This window comes from Acomys minous (genome assembly GCF_964271855.1).
Source record: "Acomys minous genome assembly, chromosome: 9".
NCBI lineage: Eukaryota > Metazoa > Chordata > Mammalia > Rodentia > Muridae > Acomys > Acomys minous.
This window is the reverse complement of record NC_140490.1, coordinates 100,547,069-100,573,636: the sequence shown is the minus strand read 5'-3', so window position 1 is coordinate 100,573,636 and position 26,568 is coordinate 100,547,069. Positions and strand designations below refer to the sequence as shown.

Below are 26,568 nucleotides of genomic sequence, written 5' to 3'. Positions count from 1 at the left end.
TCTTTGGCGGTTCAATTAGCTTGTTGAATTTTTCCCTAAACAAAGCAGGTTTGTGGAAGTGCAGATATTTTAAATCTAAGTTTCTACTGGATTGTTTGTCATTTCAAAACATATTCTCTTTAAAAAATAATAATATACATTTTTCTTTGAGCTATTTCTATGTTTAAAAAAATCAAAATACTAGAGGGGTACACATATTCTGTTTTATATTCGGGGTGTTTTTTGTCTTGTATTTTAAGCTGAGCTCTGGCAAAGGATGGTAGTTTCTTTCACATGCCTTGTACATATGCTCTGCTGAATTTCGGTAAATGTAGTAGAAATGTGCCATCAACATTTCAGCCCTCCGGGCACTCTTTCTCCATCGATGGTTTACAGAAGTGAACTGGGCAGCAAGAATTTAAAGTGTCTTGAAATCATTACATGATTACAGCTCCTTGAGTTCCATGTCATCCAGAAAAGTCTCTGTGAAGGACCCATTATATTCTCCTCCCCTGGTACTGATCAAGGGAAACAAAAATAGAAGCCCTTGTGGAGTGTAGAGTTGAGTGGAAGACCAGGCATTGTTTAAAAGTGAATGCCTGGAAATGGCTGCATAGTGCAAACATTCACCCAGACCAGGACACAATGCCAATTGTTTGCCTCCAAGTCCAGTGCTTTTTATAAAGTCCCTTTTCCAATAAGTACATTCTTAAGAGAATGTGTGAGATTATTTTTCTAAATGATAAGCTGTTCTTTATTAAACTAATAAAAGCAGATTATACTATTTAACACAAACGACACAGTTAACATCATAAACTATTAGCTCTGTGCAATAGTCAAATCAGGTAGGACTAACAACTCTCTTTTCTTTTTGATTTTAAAAATGCTTCATTTTAATTTTGGGGGGAATATAATATAATTGCATCATTATTTCCCCTCCCTCACCTCTTTCTTTTTTTCCTTCTTATTAATTCATTCATATTACATCTCAGTTGTTATCCCATCCATTGTATCCTCCCATTCCTCCCCCCTCCCGTTTTCCCCTTGCTCTCCTCCCCTAGGACTGTGACTGAGGGGGACCTCCTCTCCCTGTATATGCTCACAGGGTATCAAGTCTCTTCTTGGTAGCCTGCTATCCTTCTTCTGCGTGCCACCAGGCCTCCCCATCCAGGGGATGTGGTTAAATATGGGGCACCAGAGTTCGTGTGAAAGTCATTAATAACTCTTTTCTTAAAAGCATCATAAACACAACATGGACATTCAGCATATTTTGAGATATGCTTTAAATATATACTGTGCATTTACTGGCTGTGTAGTGTGAGAAGAAACTAATTATGATTTGATAAGACTTCTCACCTTTCCTTGGGACTTCATAGAAAGTATGTATCACCTACTTATTTTGATTCTAGGTTCATATTTGAATTTTTAAGGCTTTGTGTCTTAAAACATATTGAAATACCATTGATCTTTTCCCCTTATTTGGCTGATATTCAAAGAAGGGTATGAACATTTTTCCAGTAGTTACCAATTTCAAACCAGTACTGAATAAAACAATATCATTTTTCTTTCCAGCATTTGTCAGTACCATCCTTTTACCCTTTTGTTTTTATTTTATAGTTTGAATGTAAGTAAGCAAAAAAACAAAAACAAAAACAAAAAAATGTAGGACAGAGGGGAAAGAAAAGTTCAATGAGGGAGTGGGAAGAGGATGGAGGAAACAAAGAAATTTGAAACATAAAACAAATGAAGACCCATATGAAGGGTATATAGAAACATACTAAAAAGAACTAGCTTGAAACTTAATTATGAAATATAATTGGAGGAAATATCAAAAAGTGTACTGAGCGAAGTGGGTGTCTAGTGGTGTAAATGCTGTTGGAAAGGGGAGAATGTGATGGGTGGGGAGGAGGTAGAGGGTTAGACTAAGGTCTATGGCCATGACCTTCAAACATTAAATTATTTTTGTTGCTACTTCACAGCTCTAAATTTGCTATTATTATGAATTGTAACATAAATACCTGTGTTTTCTGATGGTTGAAGAATATCCCTATGAAAGGGTTGTTCAAATGGGTCATGACTCGCAGGTTGAGTACCTCTTTTCTTTTTTTTTTTCTCCTTTATTAATTTATTCTTGTTACATCTCAATGGTTATCCCATCCCTTGTATCCTCCCATTCTTCCCTCCCTCTCATTTTCCCCTTATTCCCCTCCCCTATGACTGTACCTGAGGGGGATTACCTCCCCCTGTATATGTTCATAGGGTATCAAGTCTCTTCTTGGTATCCTGCTGTCCTTCCTCTGAGTGCCACCAGGTCTCCCCCTCCGCTTTTCTAATGTATATTTGCCTTCCAGGGTGTCACCAATTACTTTTTTTTATTAGATAATTGACCTGCTCAACATTAAAGATTTCATACTTGATGCTGCAATACTTGCCAGAAGCCCATATTGGGAAAGGAGGTCTCCTGCCTAGATTTGTAGAATCCTGTGATTATAGGCATGTGTAACATGCTTGAACCTTTCTGTCCTCTCTGTGTTCTCTTTATACTTTTGTTTTACCTACATTCAAATCATAAAATAAAAGTGAAAAGATAACAGGATAGTACTGAAAAAAAGCTGGAATGAAAGTGATGTTGCTCTAACTAGTAAGCAGTACTGATTTGAAATTGACAACTACTAGAAAATTACAGAGTCATAGGACTTTGAATACATTTGATATTCTTTCTTATTCCAGAGCCAAATAATGTAATACAAAAAGAACTTTACAGAATCCATTTCCAACAAATCATTAAATAATAAGCAAGGTTGTTCTGAATGATTCTGCGCCATTGTTGAAGCCCAGACAGTGGAAGAGTTAAAATTATTATATCCATAGGAAGCATACTACCCATTAGAGCTGTGAAACCAACAGTAAATTGCAAGTATATTAACATAATTTTCTAATTTTAAAAACAGTTGCACAGGAAAAAAACTGAATTGGAAAAACACCATAACATTGAATCACAAGATAAAATTTTCCAAATAAAGAAACCAATCTTATATTCCCTAAGGCACAAACATATCTTAAACACATCAAAAACAAAACTTTAATTTTAGTCACAGATTTTCAATTTATTTTTTCTTTGTACAGCAGTTATACACACACACATATATATATGTACAAGCATACATACACGTAAATACCCAAACATACAGACGCATTACTTGAGAAAATTTCTTTACAAGCCCTGAACTTTAGGAAACTTGTCTTTCCAAGTTCTGAAGTGGTGATAAAGATGAAGGGAGACACTTGGCAGCTGACTAGGGTTGGTGACTTATGGAAACATTTGACTAGAAAGATGCTTGTGTATCCAATGTATTAGGTTCCAGTGTGGTATACGTCTTTGCTACTTATACAAATGATACTTTCAGGGTATATGGAAAATAGAACCAAAGATAAAGAAAAGATAATGTTTGCATATTAGTACTTGTTAATACTTTCGGCCTCTTGCTCTTTTGCAAGTCCTTTTCTATTCAGGTTGCAGAGGAATATTAACCCAGTATCATGCCTGCTCTGGTAAGGGATCACATTCAAAGACCTTGCAGGGCTGTGTGATGCAGCTGGAATGAAGACATCCATTGGATTACAATATGATCTGGCTGGAATACAGAGACACCTTTACTACACACCTTTGCTCCGAAATAATGTAGGTAAGGTTAGCTTATAGAGGGAGGCAGCCATGTTTGAAAGTCCAATTGAGGACCGCACAAAGTGATGAATCAAAGAAAGGTTTGACTGAATGAGTGAGAGATAGGATATGCCCAACTCATGAGAGAACAGAACAGGAGAAAGAGGCAACTTAAGAAAGCAGGAGAGAGAGAGAGAGAGAGAGAGAGAGAGAGAGAGAGAGAAAGGAAGCAGTTTTACTGGGACAGTGATGCTGAGACAAGTTGGAGGTGAAGACAGAAAGAATCAGAGAGTGGGGGAGGAACCAGAAGATTAGAACAGACTACCAGAGTTAGTTTGAGGCCAAACAGAGCAATTCAGTGAGAAGCTGGGAAAAGCTAATTTGAATCAGTCAGCTCAGAGAGGAGATTGGTCCAGAACAGCTAAGTTGAATCAGCCAGTCAGAATCCAGAAAGTACTAGAAAGGGTGATCTTATTCATTAATTAGTAAGCCTGTGAGATGACTATTACATCTGACTAATAAAAGTGAGCACGTATGTTGCTCAGACATGTACATGAATAAAAGCATAGAGTCAGTCACATTTTCAATTAGTCCCTCCTAAAGAAGGCATCCTAGAATAACCTATGCATTTGGAAGGTAGGTTGAATATTTAATTCAAAATTCAGAATTTGAATAGTTTTGTTTCATAAATGATCATTCTTAAATTAAAAGAAAACAAACATCTCACAGCAGAAATGCTACATGGAAAGAGAATGACTATAGTCATACATAAATGGACTGGTGTGCAGCTGCTATAATCTTTATTCTCCAGAAACAAGAATTATATTGAGCCACAATAAAACTTAGAAAGCAGATTGACAGTCAGTGCTTACAGGAAGATGTGCACAGCCTTTTGAGTGGTGAACACTACTCTATATTCCAGTGCTTGCCATTATAGCTATCAGAGTGCTTGATGCAACTGTAAAATGCAGCATATCTCATAGGAAACAGAAATAGACAATAAACTCTTTTTGCTATATTAGACAGTGTCAAAACAAACAAACTAACCTGAGTTTTATTGAACAAACCACTCAAGGAATTTGTGTCTGGAACACAGATATCCCAAGAGCAAAATATCTCTTCACATTATTTTCTAATTTTAGATTTCACAGGGAGTCTACCAACATAAGAGAAACTGCTTAAAGCAAAGTATAATTAATTTAACACAAGCTCACTTAAAGTGACTATCCTTGAGGATGGCTATTTCAAATGGAAAAGAAAACCAATATAAATTACCATATTTTCTCCTACTACTAATAGTTTCTAGGTCATTGGAAAATATATAAGAAAGTTATTATGAGATCTCAGTTTTTTCTGCTTTATTTCCTTGCCTCTAAACCACTATAGGGTAAAGGAAGTGTGCTCAAGCCAAGATGTGTTGCCTGGCATTTGGCTCAAAAGAGCTAGAACCAAGTAAACACAAATTGGAACCTCTACAATTGAGGGCCAAAGACGTTTACCTTTGATACAATGTCCCATAAATAGAAATCCACTTAACACAGAGGTAGAGTTATCTTATCTTCAAGGTCTAGCTCCGGGCCCTCTTTATCTCCTGTGTACTCTTTTGTCCCCACCTTTTCTGATACCTGCATCCACATCAGTTGGGCTTTCCTCTCACACTCAAGCATCTGTTTATCCAGTGACTCTTTTCTTTTTGCCCAAGAAGTCCAGAGTTCCTTGGTTTATAATAAAGAATAACCGGAATAATGATTTACATTATTTCATGAAAAATATATTTAAGATAGGGTACTAAATTTTGTCACTGTGAAGTGTTTTCCCTATCCACATATATCATAAATAAAACCTTTCATAAAATCAGTGCTTTGCTAACTAAAGAATACTTTGCACTCAGAGAAGAAAATAACCTTTTACTTGCAAACGTAAAAGATATTCCTATAGAAACTTTCTATTTACATTATCTCTCCTCTTAATGTCTGGCTGTGGATCTCTGCGCCTGCTGGATTTCTATTTTGTCTGCTCTTGGGACTCTTTCCTTTCTGTTTGATTGCATTGTCCAGCCTCAGTACGAAGGACTTTGCCTTCCCTCACTGTATCTTGTTTTGTCCTGTTTGGCTGTGGTCTCCTGAAGGCCTGACCTCTTCTGAAGAGGAAATGGAGGAGGAGAGGACATGGGGGAAGTGGAAGTGGAAAGAGAGAAGATGGAGGAGAAACTATGGTCAGGATGTGTTGTATGAGAGAATCTTTTTTTTTTTAAGTATAAAGGTATCCCAACATTGCTTTTGCTAGAAGGCTCAAGCGTCCTAGACTCCTAAGCTAAACATCAAAAGATACGTTATTTCCATAATCTGTATTCTTTGAGACAGTGGAGTAGAAAGAACAGAACTGCCATATTTACCAACATTACTGAGATTGGAATTCAGTGCTCACAGCCTTTTTCTTTCTCAGGATAAAATTAGGAGGATACAAGGGATGGGATAACAATTGACATGTAATATGAGTCAATTAATAAAATATTTTTTTTTAAATTAAATTAAAGCCTAGCCAATGGGGGAAAGAGACCCAAGAGGTCTAATTTTTAGCTCGAGAGCAGCTGTAACCTAGCTAACCTTATTGCTTTGATATCTTCACAGCATCTGGGAAATTAAATATTTGTGGAAAAAGAAAGGTATCAATGATCAGAATTCCCAGTGTTAAAGGTTTCCTAAAAACACTAGAATGCTTTAAGTGACAGGAAGAATCATACAACATTAAATTCTTCTTGATCCAACGTAATCTGACATGCTTCTCCACACACAGAGTAGCCACAGAGTGAGATCTTGGATGAACTTCCATCTTACCTCAGTAGTAGTGGGTACAGGACACGTTCTTCCTGCTCCTGAGCCCTGTCTTCTGACCATTGCTCATAAAAGGTGGAAATCTATTTGCACAGGGAACCATGTACCCTCTGTGTGATCTAGTGCAGGGGGAGAGGTAATGTACAGAATCTGTCTGAGGAAGCAAATATTACAAATGAACAATTACAAACGTTTCATGAAGATGTGGGAGCTTAGAGTCATCCCCCGTTTCTTTTGCTTACAGCCAAAATTTTCATAGCTGGTTGTGACTAGGAAAGACTGATGAATGAAACATGCCTATTACATTGTTTTGTGAAAGTTTTATCCTGTCTGCGTGGCCAAAGATTTGAACAATTTTTATTCTACACATGTTTAGTACACACGTATGTGTACCTGGGCTTATTGAGATAATGTGTTATGCTTTTAAATCAATATAGGACTTTCGGTCTGTACTGAATTTGAATATGTAATAATAAATTCATTACTTCTAACAGTTTCCTTTGGTAAGCCATCCCCGTCACCAGTGAAAACTACATCTGCACAATCTGTGTGCTTCCCAGTGACACGCCATAATCGTTCCGTGCATTCTTAACCTCTCAGTGTTCAGAGTCGTTGGTGGCAAACACCTGCACATCCCCTCCAGCACTCCCTCACTCTGAGAGGCTGTTTTCAGAGGCCATTGGAAGGTCAACCCAACACTCCACTGACCTCTGAACATGTTTTCATTTTTCTCTTAACTCGGTTGTGAAAAATTGAAATTTTCCTTTCTCTGGAATTTTTTCTCTCTGTACACACTTTCTAATATTTATGTCTTAATTCTCAAGCTTTTAACCCCATTATGATAGAGAAACACTTGATTGCAGATACTTAACTTGCAATGGGTTATTTCAGCTTTTTCCTGCTTAACCCCCTTAGCTCTGAGCAGAGCCATTGTAAGTACAAACAGCTCCAGAGAACAAGGGCATCTTTCTAGGAATGTGTGATTGACAGGGCTGCTCTTCTGTGGAGTTTATGCCTTTGGGCAGCCATGGTAACAGCATCATTGCCCCTCTTCTTTGTTCTCATGCCTCTTCTGCCCGTCTCTTGCATCTTCTACACCTTTGATTCCTCCCACATGCCTTTTCTTCTTCTTCATCTCTTCCTACGCTTTCTCCTATTTTCATTCTTTTTTCTCTTTTATTTGAAATAAGACCTGTCTATGTTATCTTAGCGTCCCTGTTTGTTTTCAACTGCCCTGCTAAAACACATCTAGTTTCTAGTGTCTTACGCTACTTGAAGTATTATTTGATTTTATATTTATTGAGTTTCATAGTTTAGCACTGCATCTACATCACTCCCACGAATTCTCCCTTAGATCCTCCAATTTCCAGTTCTCCGCTGTCAAATTCATATTTTTACTTTATAAATTAAAAAAAAATATTATTCTTACATATTACTCTTATACTTGACCCATCCCCTGTAGTGCATTATGTGTGTATGTACATATGTATATGTGTGTGTGTGTGTGCGTGTGCCTTCACATATGTGTTAAGTGATTCCATCTAGTGTGTTGCTTTTAGGTACACATATCTATCCTGGGATGACAACTTGGGATTGGTATTTTGTTTCTTTTTGGTTTTTGTTTCATTTTTTACATTTTATTTATTTTGGTTTTTTTTTCCTTTGGTTTGTTTTCAAAGTTTTTTTTTGTTTTTGTTTGTTTTTTTGTTTTTGTTTTTGTTTTTGAGATAGGGTTTATCTATGTAGCCATGGCTATCCAGGACTTGCTTTGTAGACCAAGCTGCCTCCGAACACACAGAGATCTGGCTGGCAGCCTCTGCTTCGCCAAGTGCTGTTTCATTTTATTTTGCTTTAATTTATTTATTTTTATTTTTTTGGTGAGGGTTGAGACTAGCACTATCAGTGGATTGAACAATAATTACTTAGAATATAGTTAGAAACTATGCTGGTTTAGGAAAATAGCAGAAGGAGGTTCTACTGTAGGGTCTGTGACCTCTTTAGTCATGGGTCATGGGCTAGTTTTGCAACACGAAACACAAATTTCTTCCTATTACGTGATCAGTCTAATTATATAGCTGTTGGATCCCAGAAGATAAAAGGGCCACTGTTGGTCCATTTTGGATATACTTCTGGCCCAGCCATTGGTTCATCAGCTTTGTGGCTAGCTACGACTGCCAATTGTTCCTCCTCCTTGGCTACGTGCATTGCACCTTCTGGTATAATGAGAGCCAGCCCTTAGGTAGGAGGCTTCCAGATCAGTTTCAGCTCAGTTTGATTTAAGTCCTTTGTCAGAAGTATAGAGTCTTACCTTTAGCTTCTCAAAGGTAACCAAGACCATTATCAATAACTAATATATGTTATTGATATCAGTGACTAATATGTTAATAACCAATAATATACATAAATAACTAATGCATACATATTGTATTTCTCTGACAAACAACTTGAGGGGAAGATTTCCACTCTTGGACTTGGATTTTGTGAGACAGTACATGGTTTTTTTTTGGGGGAAATTACCATCATCTCATGTAGCATACCTCTATTTAAAACATATGTACGTGTGTGTGTGTGTGTGTGTGTGTGTGTGTGTGTGTGTGTAATATCCTTAATGTTATTACTTTTTCTCCCTTTCCCAGTTAAAATGCCCCAATCATTCCCCACATTATCCCCTTTACAGCCCCTGTGTTTTACTCTCTCTCTCTCTCCAGAGCTCCTCTCCTCCCCTTCTCTTATCACCTCTCTCTTCTTTGCTGTCTTCTGGGATAATTCAGGGTATATACTCAAATTTAGAAATTTATAACTAGAGTCCACAAGCAAGAGATAACATGTGCTATTTATTTTCTTGGGTCTGGGCTATCTCAGTATAATGCCTTACCAAATAAAATTTCAAATATTTGAAAACTTGACTTCATCACTGCATTCTATGCTGTAGCCAATGAATTTGCACCATTAGAATTTGTCTCCATGTAATATTAATAAGAAGCTGTCATTTAGAATCAGTAGTCCTCAGGGAAAAAAGCTGTAGACCAGGCTGCTAAATATTGCAGAATATGTTTCTAGCCAATTCTGTTTGTGAAACACCCATTTGTCATCTATACTAGGAGGCAACTCTGTGGTAATGTTTTTACTTACATAACACCAATAATCAATAACTAATTACAGATATCAAGATTTTTATCATCTTTACTTGCTTTATATTGAGAACATATTATATCTTTTTATATTTTCTATTTAAAATAAGAATATATCCAAGAAAGTAAAATTGGAGAAGCAAGAATAGGTAGAGCCCTTATATTAACCTCTCTCTCTGTCTCTGTCTCTGTCTCTGTCTCTGTCTCTGTCTCTCTCTGTCTCTCTATCTCTCTCTCTGTCTCTCTCTGTCTCTCTCTCTCTCTCTCTCTCTCTCTCTCTCTCTCTCTCTCTCTCTCTCTCTCCCTCTCTCTCTCTCCCCTTGGAGTTCAAGAAGCTCTAATAGCTTCACATAGCAACTGACCCTTGATAATGAACCTTCCTATGTGGAGCGAGACTATCTGCTGCTCTGACACATGATCCTGCCTCACTCTCCCCATCTCTCCTCATGATGCTGTTCCCTTATGCTATCCTGACTCTGAGGCCATTCCACTTCCACAGGCACCAGACTATGAAAGTATAGAAAGGGACTGCTTGAAGTCCTGCCTCTCAGCCACTTAGAGTCATATTTTAGAGACATAGCCAACACACCCTAACCCTCAAGAATAAAGGCAAGATTAAACATGCACAAAACCTGAAGAAAATGTAAGCTCAAATGTAAGTCCCTCCCTCTGCTTTTAAAGGAGGTATGAGTATATTAAAATTCATGAAGCCTGACTTAGCAAGGCTGGTTGGTTTCCTTTATCCCCACTTCGGCTCTAGTCCCTCAGGGCAAGGTGTTTCACGTTCACCTGCGAGTGTTCTATGCTTAGCTCCTCATTGGCTGTACAAACAGACACAGATGAGCCTCTCACCACCAAATGTAAACTCCAAAGGACAGACATGACCTTGCTTTTCTTACATTAATCTATCTTTGAGTTATACATTGCAGTCCAGAAAACAGTTAATATTGAATAAAGCTTTATTTGTTTAGCTCTCTCTCTCTCTCTCTCTCTCTCTCTCTCTCTCTCTCTCTCTCTCTCTCTCTCTCTCTCTCTCTCTCACACACACACACACACACACACACACACACACAAAGATATTTTCAAGAATGAATTTCAGGCCTACCTGGATCTTCCACAGTTCCTGGTAAACAAGCACACCCAAGAGTCTTGTCTACCCTACCAGATGACTCGCTTCGCCCATAAACGCCACAAGCAGAATCCTTATGTGATCACCATATTGCTTCTTCACAGGAGACCTGTTTCATTCTGCTAATGCTCACAAAAAATATTTTTCTTTGCAATATTTTCATACTCTCTTACCACTTCTACCACCAGCACTGACACTGGGCCATGTTATATCTATGTTTGTAGTTATTACTAAATGTTCCTCCATTCTTTTCGTCAACTATAACTTCATCCTTATTCTATCTGTTGACCTGAATATGTCAAAATCATCATTTGCGAAAATTAATTTAACTGTCATTTTTTTCTGTCAACGTTCTCATTGCCTGCAAGATAAAATTAAAGCTCTCTATCAAATATTAATGCTCACATCACCATTCTTTGTTAAGATTTCTCATAATGTAGTGGAAATATTAGCATTTGCATTGAGAAATAATATATCAAAAGGGTTGTTTTCTCTTTTTATCTAAGTGTGGGAGAAGAAGATACTAGCAAAACACTTTAATCAGCACAGTAAATGTAGCTAACATAAGAAGTCTGCTGACATTTTACTCTGTCATCTAGGGTGCTTTAGAGATCCCAACCTTGATTCTGTTTCCCCATAATATTCATATAGATTGGATTGGAGCTTTGTGTAGTTATGAAGCTCTGCTGAAAAAAAATTTCAGTGGCTAATACATATGAGTTGCATCCCAGTAATTCCAAGTTCTTTATTCTGTGATCCATACAGCCATACTTGATGCCAAACATTTTTCTGAAAGCATAAAGTGGTGCAATGGGATTTATTACTCTGATCTACTCAGAGGGCTGTAATTGGAGACTATTACTAGTATAGAACCTATGCAACAGTGGAGCAATGGTACCAGCTTAGGGAAATACTCTTTTTACAAATATTAATGCAAAGAAGGGTGATCTGGCTGTCTGAGACCAGATTAGGATCTAAATCTAGAGCTTTTGCTCCTATCCTCTGATCCTAAGTCACACCACTGATGAAATGAATAATCTGAAACACACACATAATTCCCTTGGTAGTGAAGTATTTCTCTCAGGCAGAGTTCATGGGCTCTTCTGCATCTTCAGCATCCTAGTATGACAAGTTCAGCGTGCCTGGAATGCCAGTGATGACCTTGGATCACTTTGCACATCATTCTCCTGGGCTAGACATTGAGTGTCTAAAGTATAGCACTGTATCTTTTACATATCTTTGTTTTCAACACACTGGGAAGTGCTTCAATACAGGTCAGCAGGTGTGTGTGTGTGTGTGTGTGTGTGTGTGTGTGTGTATACATACATATATACATATATATATATATAATTGATGTTACTGATTACATTTTTAAATGCCCTTTTTTACCTCCTGTGGTATGTTTACTCTATTCTATGATGCATCTAAGCACATCTTGTGATTATAAATGGATTTTGCAGTACTTAAAATTCTTTCTGAAGCATTTGATATTCATAACCTCACTAGGAGGCAGACAGAGCTGATATCATTTGTCTCCGTTTAGAGATGAGGGCATTGGCGTTTAGACCTTGATGACATAGTGCAAGACCTTAACCCAGATATCCTGCCTACAGGAAGAGAAAAAGCAATGGAATTTAGCTAATCTCCATCTATCACATTCAGACAAGAGAAAATCAAAACATTTCTATAAAGACAATATCACTAAATAAAGTAATACATAATAACATGGGCTGGATCATTACAGGTATTATTTAGTTTGTGAATATGAAAGACCTTTCTGAGGTATATTTTTAGAATTCTTTGATAATCTGTTGAATAGGGTCAGGAGGCAGGAGCCCCAAAGGATGTGAGAGTGAAAGCAAGGAGAGCATCGAGAAGGTATTTAAAGTCACCGGTCTACAGAAAGATACACATGGCACATACTCACTTATAGTTGGACACTAGCCCAACAGTGATGTCCCATGAAAGTTTTCACTTAGCCAGAGATTGAGATAGATACTGAGACTTCCTATTGGGATGCTAGGTGAGACATAGAAGGAAGAATGGGGAAATAGAAGGATCCAGAGTGTCCTAGAAACCTACAAGGAGGCCATTAAGGTAGTGGATATGGACCCAGGTGGGTCTGCTCAAACTACCATACCAACCAAGGACAATGCATGTAGTAAACCTAGAACCCCTATTCAGATCTAGCCAATGGACAGCACATTTTCCACAATTGTGTGGAGAGCAGGGACTGACAGGGACATGAACTCTGGTGACCCATATTTGACCACTTCCCATTGGTGCAGAAACCTAGTGACACTCAGACGACAAGTAAACAGGCTATAAGGAAGAGACCTGATAAGCTGTGATCTTATAGTGGGGACAAGGTCCCCTTCTTCACAGATCTAGGGGAGAGGAATAGAATGAAAGAGGGAGGGAGGGAGAATGGGAAGATACAAGTGAGGGGATAACAAATTAGATGTAATTTGAATAAATTACTTAAATAAAAATAAATAAATAAATAAGTAAAGTCACTGGTCTGTTTGGCTTAGTCCATAAACTTGTCCAAGCAAAAAGAATTTTCTTCAAATTGAACTGGTACTTCTCAGGCCCTTGTTTATCCATTTATGTGTTTTGTGACTTGCATAATCTCTGTGACACCCACATCTACTGGATTAAGGAAGGACATTATTCTAGTGATGACATCCAAAGGAGGTCATCGATGCTTACTTTTGCTGCCGTACCACTTAGTGGCACTGCCTCTCATGTGTCTTTCTGAATCATCTCTTCTTTTGAAGTCCCCACTGCAAACAGAGGTCCCCTCACCTAACTCTCAGGATAGCCTCAGATTACAAAGAACTGCTCTTTCATATCGACTATCCAGGCACCAACACTACCGTTGGAGGATTGGTTTTTCAACCTGTAGGTCATGACTGCCTCGAGTATCCATGATCCTTTCATATCAGATATCCTGCCTATCAAATGTTTACATTGCAATTCATTATCATAGAAAATACAGTTATGAAGTAACAGTGGAGATAATTTTATGGTTGGGTGAGGGTCACTATACCATGAGGAACTGTTATAAAGGGGTGTAGCATTAGGGAGGCTGAGAACGGCTGTGTGGAGGGTCATGTGGTCACACTGCTGTGGGAGCTCTGGGAAGCTGTATGCTTACATGAGGTATCACTCCTAGCAAAAGGAGAAGGGCTCATCCTCAAAAACGGCTCTAGTACTCCAATTCTGGTAACTGAGTCAGCATTTGGATTTCCTGACTCACGTTTCAATGCAATTTGTAAAACTGTTGTAGGTGAGTAAAACCCAATTGAGAATTTCTCAATCACTATGTATGATCAAATTACTAATCTCTCTCTCTCTCCCTCTCCCTCTCTCTCTCTCTCTCTCTCTCTCTCTCTCTCTCTCTCTCTCTTCTCTCTCTCTCACACACACACACACACACACACACACACACACAAACACTACAGGGTCATTTTTCACAATACAGGCCAGTATTTGGACCCAGAACCAGGCATTATGGCCTAAAGCCTTAACAAAAACATTATTTTCCTTGATATATCCCCAAAGCCTTCAGATACAAAGTAGTATTCTCAGCTGCAGAAATTAACCAGTTGATGGACATTTGAACAAATTCCAAATTTGTCTGTTTCTCACAATGTTGCTGTTAACATATGTGTATAAGTCTCCATGGGCATATGTTTCCATACTATTTGGGAAAATACTGTGCTTGAGTACCACAGAAGATATGTGAGATTGCATTCTAAAGAAGCAACAGAATTATATTTCACTGTATTTTTAAATTAAAAATTTCACATCACCTCACTCCTTTAATTTCCTTCACTCAACCCTTTAAATGTCCAACTCCTACAATGTGGCCTCCTCTCTCCATCTCAAATTGATTTTCTCTTTTTCTTTGATTATTTCTGTTACACACACACACATACACACACACACACACACACACACCCGAATCCATGTTTGTTATTTATGTATATATGACTCCAGGGCCTCAGCACAGTGGCTAGGCACTTGTAATCCAGCCTGTGTGCTGCCTAGTTTTATGTCAAGTTGACCCAAGCTGGAGTAATTTCGGAAGAGAAAAATCTCAATTGAGAAAATGCTTTCAACAGATTTGCCTATGGGCAAACCTGTATGGCTGTTTTTCCATTGATGACCTATGTGGGAGGGTCCAGATCATTATGGTCAAGATGGTCCTGGACTGTTTAAGACATCAAGCTGAGTAAGCCATAAGCGGTAAGCTAGTATGCAGCATACTTCTATGGCCTCTGCATCAGGTCCCGGCTCCAGGTTCCTGCCGCGTGTTACTGCCTGACTTCCCTGGATGGTAAACCACAAGCTGTAGAGTGAAATAAGCCCTTCACACTCACTCAAGTTCCTTTTGGTAATTTACTTTTAGACAGTTGTAGAAACCCTAAGACAGAAGTTGACAGCAAGACTGTGGGTATTGCTGTAATAGACCTGATCATGTACTTTTGGGAAGATTGTGGTGGCATTGAAACTTGGGCTGGAAAAGCATTATGTGCTCTGAAATCAGTAGGCTTTTTTTTTCTGTCAACTTGGAAGATAAAATTTTTGAGTACATTGCAGATGGTGGATGGACTTGTGACATTCCAGGGAGAAATTTGAGAGTTACTAAAGACCCTGCTCAATATTTTAACTAAAGATACTGGGCTAATTGAGCTGAGTAGCTGGACATGGAAGAATTAGATACAATTAGAAAGAGACCAGTGCCACTGAGGTGAAATATTCTGCAAAGTGTTTCCTCAGAATCAACACAGGAAGCTATGGACAGAGAGAGGGCAAAGGCTCTTCTAGCAACTGTCTCCCTGAGGCTACTGGCTTTGAAATCCTAAAGGAGTCAGAAAAAGCAGCGGGTGCTAGAGTCAATGAAAGCCAGGAGAGGCCATTGATGAAGATAGATTTTCAATTGTAGTACAAGACCCAGGATTGAAGGGGTCATGGGGAAAAGTTGAGACTTGGGACCACATGTCAGGGCCAGAGTCCCAGAAAAGAGGTCAAGATGGGGATATTAGTGAACATACAACCCAATTGCACTTGGAATTCCATCATGTTAGAGATGCTGGTACCATCAGAAGATAACCAAAGATAGCCGCAGGCATGGATTAGACCCACCCAGAGTCTAGGACAGAAGTTATGTGTGCTGCATGCAAAAGCCAAGCTGGAAAAGTGGTCCAGTCTCTTTGGAGCCCAGAAGATGGTGTGTGAATCCCAAAGGTCTAACACTGAGAGTTTAATACCATTGTGCTTTTATTTAGCTTGACTTTATTATGACCATGACCTGATTCTTCCCTCTTAGAATAACAAAACATTTAATCAACTTATTTTATTTTATAAGAATCTACAGTCATGAAACCTTGGATACTTTATAGGAATTTTTGAGAGAGACTTTGGATATTTTAAATAAACCGAACTTTTAATTATCTGAAAATGTAACTGGGAGACGGTTTTAAACCGGGTGGGAGATAAATGAAGGAGAGAGAGTACTGGGAGATACAACTGGCATTGCAGTCATCTCATGGATGAGCTAGAAACTTAGTGCAAATGGACACTCCCTTCTGTCATAACACAAATGCCCTTAAATTCTCTCATCTCCACTTAAAATTTTTCTTGTTTTTTTATAACTTGTTTTTTTTCTAGACAAAAACACAGTAATTTGTGGTTTGTATTCTGATTTTCCTTGCTGCTGTTGTTGTTGCTAAATCACTATGCCAGGTTCTTAAATTGTTTCTAATTATTATTATTTTTTAATTCTTGAGCATATAAATGCTCCACAGGATAGGATTTTTGGTTCAGCTCTTTAATTCTGGAAGCTCTGTAACAAACCTTTCTTAGAATATACAGTGCCTATTTTTACTTCTTGTATATTTAGTAAATTATTTTGATATTTCCTTTGTTAGCTTGACAAATAGTATAATAGATATATTTGAATTACTATAAATAAAATCCCACACTTTTTAATGTTTTTGTGTAATGAACTGTTTATTTTTTTTAACTAGTTTTCCAATGGATTATAACTCTTTTCTTCCCTAAAGGTTTCAAAGATGTTTTTAAATAATAAGAAGATGGGTTTAAAGTCTGTATTGAACAAATGGATTGAAAAAGTTGGGGGAAATGAGCTGTGTGAGAGGAAGACAAAAATTAAGAGCTTGCTTTTTTGACATGTTGAATTTGAGATACCAGTGAGACATTCAAAGTAGATGTAAATTAGGCTGTTGGAAGTTCCAGTTTGGAACTCGGAGGAGAGAAGTGGGTTGCTGGTATAAATTTGGTAGTCATTAGCATAGAGATGGTAATTAGAGCTCTGGGAGAGGATGAGGTAATGTAGGAGGACAAGGCAAAAGGCAAGAGCAACCAGGGCTGTTTCCTAGGACTCAGATATTTAAAGTGGGCAGAATGGTGCTTCTATGAGAGCTCGGGAGTTGGCAATACTCTAATATACTGGATTTGACAGGCATGGCCTGGGCCAGGTGGATTCCTTTAAGCTAACTAGTTGACTCTGAGAAAAGGAAGCCATATTCAGGGCTTCTTAAGTAAGAATTCAAGCAGAATGATGTCTGCTGTCATACCTTATGGCAGTGTCATGCTGAGTCACCATAAAGGCTGACTCCAACTAAGGATATTTGTTACCATCCAGATAAAGATGTCTCTGTCAGCACTAGCTGTTCTGTGCTTGAGGAACCAGACCCGTACCAAACAGTGACACTATAGACCTAGACTCCTTATTATGTACAAATACACACAAATATCTCCAAGTATATGTACATGTATGCTCTATGCAGAAACAATGTGACCCCATGCCTCAAGTGACAAAGGAAATGCATACCATGTAAAAATTGATGTCAAGCCTTTTCTTCTTGTTTTTGTCATGCATCGGAAACCTCAAGGCCCATGCGACTATTAAGTCCTGGAAAAATATCCTAGGCAAGTATTTCATTATGAGTCACATATCAAAGTTGTTATTTCTTTCAAAGATTTTAGAGGCTTCATATACTGCTCATCTTCCTATCAATAAAATCATATATCTATCTATCTATCTATCTATCTATCTATCTACCTACCTATCATCTATATATCTACTGCCTATTCTAATCTATGTGACCATCCATATATTTATCTACTACCAATCTATCAGTCAATTATGTCTGTTTATCATCTATCAACGTATCTATGATCTATCTACTTATTTCTCTGTTTCTGTCTCTGTCTCTCTGTCTCTGTTTGTCTCTCATACACACAAACACACAAAATCATTGATTGACTCCTATCTATTATCATTCAAATATCTATCCCTTTGTCATCTATCTATCCATCTATCTATCTACCTATCATCTATCTAATCTATATATCTGCTCATGTTTGGGACAAAACTGAGAGTTTTGCACATGAACAGCAATATCCATAGTTCTACTGAACAATATCCATAGTTCCAAACTGATGATGTTTGAAGTCAAATAACAGAAAGAGTGTGGTGCTAGAGCATTCATTTAAGGATTTCTTTGGTTATACTGTTATGTTGTCTACTTGCAGATAACAATTATAAACACTGAAAACTTGACACGAAACTCTAATAAAGCAAAATAACAGCTGTACACGTAAAGAGTTGGGACAGTTCTTGAAGCCAGGCAGAGTCTACAAAAGAGAAGAAATGTGAAGAAAAGAAAACAGCATTAAAGGTGAAATTTGCATTTTTCTTCTAATTTTAGTCTATCAGAGGAAATCGCTGTTTTCCAAAATTAGATAAACTTTACAAAGCCCAAAATTTCCCAGGTGATTAATAAGTATGTTTGGGTTAACAACTTCTGTTTAGAAGTGAAAGACCAAAGAAAATTCTAGAGGATGGACTCAGATTCTGTGTTTAAAACCTTTCTAGTATTTGGATGAACCCTCAATCATACGTTCATGGGCTAACTGAAAACATCTCAGGTCAGGAGGCGTTTGGAGAGGAGGAAGACCTGACCTGAGATTGAAGCTTCCCTAGGATCCTGACTGAGATGGCCAGTGGAATCTGGTCAGATTGATTTTCTGCCTTAAGAAAACAAATTGACAAAAATTATAAGATACATTGAATAAGTATAAAAAGATCCAGAATTTCCACTTTATGACAGTAAAATGTCCAGTATATAATGCAGAATTATTGATGAATGAACAACCAAGAAAGTAAAAATTCATCCTGAAGACATGTCAATAGCCAAAGAGATAACAACCTAATTCAGATAGTAAATGTTTGGAGGAGGATTTTACATCATAGTTGAAGGGTAGCACACTGTTTCTTCCAAAAGAAATAAGAAATGCTTTATTCTGAAGTGACTATGTGGTATCACAGCTAGAGAACAGAGATTTGGCTTCCTTCAATGACATCTTCCACAGTGAAAGCAGTCACAAAGTATTATGCATGTTTTTCACTCTTTAAGCTCTACTATAGGTTTTGTAGATAATAGCCCTGATTAAGAAAACTGAATCTATGTGGTATTAAGTTTTAGAAACAATCATAATAACTTTGAAATATCAGGTGCTATACTTGACATTTTATTTGGCCCACAAAACCATGGAACACCAAAAGCAAAGCCAAATATTTAATTTTCACCAAAAAACTTAGACTGTTTTCTTCAAGAAAATCAACAATTATATATATATATATGAAATTGTATATTTATTTGTAGTAAAAAATCGAGAGCTTGATGAACATATAAAAAGAGTAATAGCTCTCTCTCTCTCCTCCCTCAAATTCTTCAGTCTGATAAATTCATTACTGTTCATCCATATCTACAGTTGAATATCATCCAAAACTACAAATAATCAGAGTTTTCTTGCCTCACAACTGAGATACATTCAACGTCATTCAGATATAGATCCATGGCAAAGGAAGAACAAAGATAATAGTTTTATTTTCTGACTTACTAACAGTAACTCCAACCTCTCAGGACTCTAGAGCTATGTTCCAACAGTAAGTGTAGACACTGGGGATAGTTGATGTTTCTGTTTGAGACTCATGAGTTTCACGATTTGGAACGGAATAGACCCTGTCTAGTAAATTGGTGCATAGATCCTAATTCACTACTGTTACTGTTATTTTTATATAACTATGTTTGTTTCTCTTACTTTCTCTCTTAACCTGGCTAGCACACAAATAATTAAGACTCTTATATATGTTTATATGGCTTTCCAACACAATCTTGAGCAGTTTCAGCCTGTTCTTAACCTTCTATATTATCCTGACTCCATCTTTGCCACAGTACTTGCTTTTTTGTTCTTTATTTGCTCCAGGTGAATCTTCTTCATCTCTCCTGAACCTCTTCCCATGGCTGAATCACCTGTTGAATCCTCTACTTCCTTTTCCAACTCCTCCTCCCCTGGCAGCCACGAAGTCCAGCCCTATTCTCTCCCCTGCTCAGTGACTGGCTGTAAGACACTTTATTGACCTATCAGGCAACAACTGAGGAGCAGAGTTTATACAACATTGAGACATGAGAGTCTCAGAACAAAGCTGGCAACCTGATATGGGGCATACAGAAATTAGCACTTGAGTTACACAACAACCTTATGCCTACACACTCCCTGACCCTAATTAGATGCTCAGTGTTTATTGTCTAATGGTATACAAACATGGATGTACACTCAACACACATAGACACATCCCATCAGAGCGAACCAATACTGTTTACTCATATTTCCTGATTATTACAGTAGCCGGCAAATGTGTATTTCATTTAAAACCTTCTTAAAGCTATTCTAAGATTTTATGAAAATCAGTACCTTCATCAAGACAGTGCGATTACTCTTGGTGGCCAACCTTTCATTTGCTCTATAAAGATATATAGCAAGCCAAGCATTTAAGAGACACAGCGTGCTCTCATTTTCTATTTGATTGGAAAACAACTTTGACTTTCACTCCTAAACATAGCACACATAGCCACAGATCAATAGCCAGAGGGGATGCTTCAAGCTAATTAGCATCCATAGTGATTAGCTAGGCTCTCTCATACTGACTTCCCCAGCGAGAATCTGGTGTGGTGCTCCATCTGATATTAAATAATGCTTACCTTAATGCCAGCAGAAATTCTTTTCCAGAATTAGTATGCTACCAATTGGCAATTGATTTTTCATATAATTTCTGTCTGAACTCATAAAGAAATTATAATTGTCTGTCAATGCACTGCTGAGAACTTAAATAAAAATTTTTCTACTTATAGCTTGCATGTTTTATTAACACTTATGCTTAAAAGTGACATATCCTTTGATACATAGATCCTACTTAACATTCATATTTCTTTAGGCGTGCTTTCCCATAATAACCAAAATATCAGAAAAGTGACTTTTGAAATTTATTGCCACATTAGCAGTAACCTTTTATACTTGGAAATAAGGAAGTGTAGACTATTTTACCTAAGGCTAGCATCATTTAAAGGCTGAAACATACTTTTATTTTTTGTCAGTTCTGACAAATGAATTAAGTAGAGCAAAATAATTTTAATGAGAAGAAAAACTGCTCATGCAGCATTAGAAAAAATGCTGTGGTGATATCTTCTATAGTCTTCAATATCTAAAGAGTCACTGGGGTTAAGCCTTGGAGAATTGAAGCAAGGAGCATATTTACAATATACATTATAATGATTCTAATATATAAAACTATATTTTTGAAAACAGTACCAGTTTTTAAAGCAATGTAACTAATGCTCAAATATTAAACTCCTTACTAATATTCTCCAATTTATTGCTTTTATGGAGATGTCCTAAAACTAACTCTTTAGAACAGGCTGGTCTTGAAATCACAGAGATCCATCCACCTTTGCCTCCTAAGTACTGGAATTAAAGGACTGCACCACCATCCCTAGCTCATTCACTTTTAAGCATAATTTTCTACTCTTGAGTGATGAGGAGTCATTAATCCTAGCTACCATAATATCTTTATTTCTTTAATAAAATGCAAGATAAAATCTTACCATCATTCAGCCTGTTCTCAATGTAGGTCTGTTGTCTTTAATATATTTTAAAATAATTAGTCTCTTTTCTGTCATGACACATATACCTTTACTCTGACCAAAAGATTCAAATGAGATTTTTAAAAATCAATTATTTAGAATTCTTCTTACACTTTTTATAACCTGGAAACCTTGATCACATATAAGAGTAAATTTCAAGATGTTGCTCAAGCAACAGGAGCCCTCATCCTAGCTTTTGCAGCAGTTCACATTAATTTTGATTTTATATTCTCAGTGCAGGTTCACAGATCTTTAACTATTGCCTACATTGAACTTAATAACTACATCATTTTTTTCTGTCTTTAAGGATGTCTTAGTATACATGGAAGTATTACTAGAATAAAAAAGTTTAAATCAATTCTGAATCCCTAAAAATACCCATCATTAAATATGTTGGATTGTGTTATATAAGCACCATGGTAATAAACATGACCAAAACAAAACAAAACAAAAAACAAAAACAAAAAAAACAAAACAAAAACAAAAACCAAGTGTTTTTATGGGATTTGGTATGTGTGCACTGTCATGATTTAAATTGGTTTTCTTTGTTTATTTTTATTTCATGCCTATATTTTGCTAGGATGTGTAGACGTGTACTGTATGAGTGTCTGGTACCAAGGGTGGCCAGAAGAAGTCCCTAAATATGTGAAGGGTAGGTACAGACCATCGTGAGCAACCACGTGGGTGGTGGTAATCATCCTTTGTTCCCTGGAAGAGGATCAAGTGACCTTAACTGTTGAGAAATCTTCCTAGGCCCTAATAAAATTTTCTGAAGCTGAGAATATCGTTACTTAAAAATTGATTTCATTACGTTTTTCAGTATGTAGACTCTGAGTTATGGTTACAGTTAATTGTACTGAAACAAGTTAGCAATGACTCAAGTGCTTCTCTCACAAAATTCGTGGGCCTATTCCCTAGGAAATAGACTGTACTGTGTGTGTGCATGTGTGTGTATTCATGACAGTGTGTGTGTAGGTGTATGGTAATATGTGTGTGTGTGTGTGTGTGTGTGTGTGTGTGTGTGTGTGTGTGTGTGTGTTTATGAGATAAAGAGGTTCACTCAACTGAATCAAGCCACCCTGTCAGTCCAGATTGGATAAATTGCATTTATTAAGCTATTCTTGCATGTATAGCTCTATATATAATAAACAAATACAAAAGGCAAAAACGTTTATTATTACAAATGTAATGCTACAATTGCCGTGGGGGAATATGACAAGTGTTCCCAACTTCATGTCTTCAACTTGACCTTGGACAACCACAGTCTTCAGTTGAGTTAGCAATTATAGATGAGGAAGGGATGACAAAGTCAGGACACACCGGTAGGGCTTCTGAAGCAGATCACATGCACTGCTATATTATAATGTGCTTTGTTAATGTTTTGTTTATTTTAAGTAGTACTGGTTAACACTTAGCATTGTAGGTGGTAGCTTAAGAAGCACAAATGAATAAGTCCCCTTTAGTACTACTCCAGAGCATCTGGAAACCCCTGTTGTGGAATACTGTTCTCATTCTCTTCTTCTTGACTTGTTGTTGTTGTTGTTGTTGTTGTTGTTGTAGTTGTTGTTGTTACAGCATTTACAATTTTTGATTAATTGTCTGTATTTTTCATTTGATTAATATGAATTTAAGCAGAATTTACAAAGTTGGCACAAGAAAAAGATAAACTGTGTTCTCAACACTCATATTTGCCAGCCATCCCATAATGTAAGTATAGATCCATCTCTCATCTCCTATTAGTCTATCACTGATCCATCAAGATGGAGGCAAAAGCAATTCTGAGTGTAAAGAAAAAAAATCAATTTACTTTACTTATATATACAATGTGATTCAGAGGTGCAAGTTTCACTCTAGAAAACCAAAAATAAAATGTAAATTCTAAGGTAAGCCTTACAAACAATTAAAAGGAGAATTAAGGATAATTGCAGATAAACTTCTCATTTAAACTTTAAAATGCTCGTGATACAAATAAAAATACAAAGAAAGGAGGAACAGAGCTTTATCATGGATTAAAAGAATAAATATTGTCAATGGCAATTTTGATAAATAAACTGCCATTACTTCTTGCAGAATTCCAGTGAAACTCTTTGTAGTCAGTGCAAGATGGTACTAGAGTAAGCCGTCACTTTCAAAGGAATCGTCATAACCACTAAAGAAGCCAAGTGAGACATCTTAGCAGCTGGTGAAACATAGGAGAAAAAGAATCATTGGAGAACACAGAAAACTGTCTACCTAGATTGGTTGCATCCTCAATGACAAGCTGAAGAGATGTCACTTTGAGGTTGAAGGAAGAAGAAAGGATGAAACGTGGACCTTAAGATGTGGGTGTCCATATCAGGCCCAGAACGGAGAACACAATTAGATACCCGTGATCCATGGCTGCAGGCCAGGCTAGTGCCTGCGGAGGAAACCTCTGATTTAGCATCAATTTGACAGCTGAGGAACTGTTTCCACCACTGCTTCCCTAACCAGAGCATGAAGCAAAGCTTCAATCATTGGAAGATGGGACAGGGAAGCTAACATAGAACTTTGCACTGGGATTCAAAGAGAAGCCCACTGCAGTGAAAATTAACATCTCTCAATCTCTGTGAAACAATTGCCCAGGCAAAAGCTAATGTACATTGGCTCTGGACCCAACCTGTGAGAGTCACGTGGGCCCAGTCAGCTGGACTTGTATTCAGAACAACACTACTCCTGGCGAATGTGTTCTCTGGGCACAACTACAGACCGTAGCTGCATACAGACCAGTCTGGTACATACTCCTGTGTTTATTGTTCTTAGAGGGCTCTGATGAGCCACTGCGAATATGTGTTGAAGTCTGGGAGCTTAACAGGCTTCCCAGTTCATCTTTTCCACAACTCTAACAGCCACAAAGGAGAGACCCACTAACTACTTGGGGAAAGAGAAATCTGATAAAGGCAAGTCATTCCTAAAGACCTTATAGCCAGTCTCATCACCAAAAGACCCAGTATCAGAATAATATTGTAGCACTGACCACAGATTGGAGATAGTAGATAAGGCTAGACCCATCCCAGCCTGAGGTAGAGTTTTGAGGAGACAGGACATCCCTTTAAAGCACACACTCCTTCATCTTCGACAACACACCAATTGTAGGATTTGTGACAAACTTGGGCTAGAAGCACCCTCTAGTGCTGAAATGGCTACATTAACAACAGGCTCCATTATGGGTATGTCACAAAAGGACGCATTAGTTAGATATTTTGACCTAGGAAGCTTATCTTTTACAATGTAAATAAGGATAACTAGAAAAATAATAAAGAATATGTAGAAATATAATAGTATCTTGTTGAATTGTGCTTAACAAGTTATATACATAATGCAATTAAACTGTAGTTTAAATGAAAAAATTAAGATAAGCCTCACCATATTGATTTATCAACAACAACAAAAAAAATCCAGGCTCATTAAAAGCATCCAGGAGCAGTTAGAAACAAAGGCAGATTGTGATGATGGGGACACAAGACTAATCTTCCAGGACGCACCTGTCTTACGTCAATGACCATCAAGAAATGTCAAAGCCATACTCAGATAATCAAGTTTACTCCGTCTCAAGTCTCTGAGGGAGTTGAAGACCCAGTAGTTTAGTTTTACAATGAACCTTAATTGTTTAGGGGTTAAGATATTTTTAGGTCTAGATCGGTGTTCTAAGTTCTATGTGTGTGTGTGTGTGTGTGTGTAATAATATAAATGTACATGTAAAAAATAAAATAATTTTTAAAAAGGAATGTCAAAGAACCATGATGCCTTCTAAGAGACAAAACAGAACACCAGAAAACTGTCATATAGCTCAGTTGTCAACTTCTTTAGTTTGGCTTGTAGACATTTCTGTTGGGCCATTTTCTTAATTGCGAATTGACATTGGAGGACTCAGCCCATTGTGTGTAGTGCCATCCCCAGCACATGGCCCTTAGCAAGTCAAATGGAGCAAGCCAGTAAGCAGTTTTCTTCTACGGTCTCTGTTTTATTTCTTGACCCAGTTTCATCCCTTGATTTCCTGCCTTGTCGATGATGAATGGCTTACAATACATAAGCTAAAGTAAGCCTTTTCCTCCCCAAGTTACTTTGGGTCATGGTATTAATCATAGTAATAGGGAAGTAAACTAGGATATTGACCACGAAATCATCCAAGATGATGAACTCACAGAATTTGCAACAGCTATTTGAAGAAAAACCAATGAATTTTATGAATGCCCAAAGAATCAACACAGTACCATATGAATAAAAGGCTGAAATAAGTTTTAAAGCATAAACTGAAAGCTTCAAGCAGAAAAACAGACGGTGCGAAATTAAAAATCCTGATAGAATGTGTTGCATAATTGATCAAACAGAAAAGCCAGCCAGCTTGCAGACATGGCTACTTAACACTACAAAGTCTGACTGCAAAAAAAAAAAAAAGGAGTCAATAAAATAAGACAACTTAAAATATATTAAAAGTAAAAATATTAAGATGCATTGCCGTCAAGACGGACGTAAGAACGACAACACTATAGAAAGCTTAATCAAGAGAATGAAAATTTTCTCATAGAAAAAAGTCTCAAATGTTGACAAAAATGTAAGGTTGCTATTTAGATTCTGTCCCATCAAGTCTACCTGTAGCCGTATGATTGGCAGCCACTTAGAAATTCATTGAATTTCAAATTATCTAGAGAAAAGAGGTAAGTAACATGAGGGTAAACACCAGCCTCCCCTGAGTAGATGAGATCACTTAGCATCACTAATATTTTAATAAATAAGTGATACAACATATGTAGAATGAGAAATAAGAAATTCAAAATGTAAAAAGAATTAT

At 37.3% G+C, this 26,568-nt stretch overlaps 1 protein-coding gene across 1 annotated transcript in view; it reads left to right on the top strand.

Annotated features, from left to right (window-relative positions):
- The window catches only part of LOC311604348 (uncharacterized protein), a 349,080-nt gene that overhangs the window by 103,851 nt on the left and 218,661 nt on the right, over nt 1-26,568 (top strand). Inside the window, exons 6-7 of the mRNA XM_084794122.1 lie at nt 17,664-17,700; nt 18,307-18,452. The gene's annotated coding sequence lies outside the window, so the exon portion shown is untranslated. The remainder of the gene's footprint in view (nt 1-17,663; nt 17,701-18,306; nt 18,453-26,568) is intronic.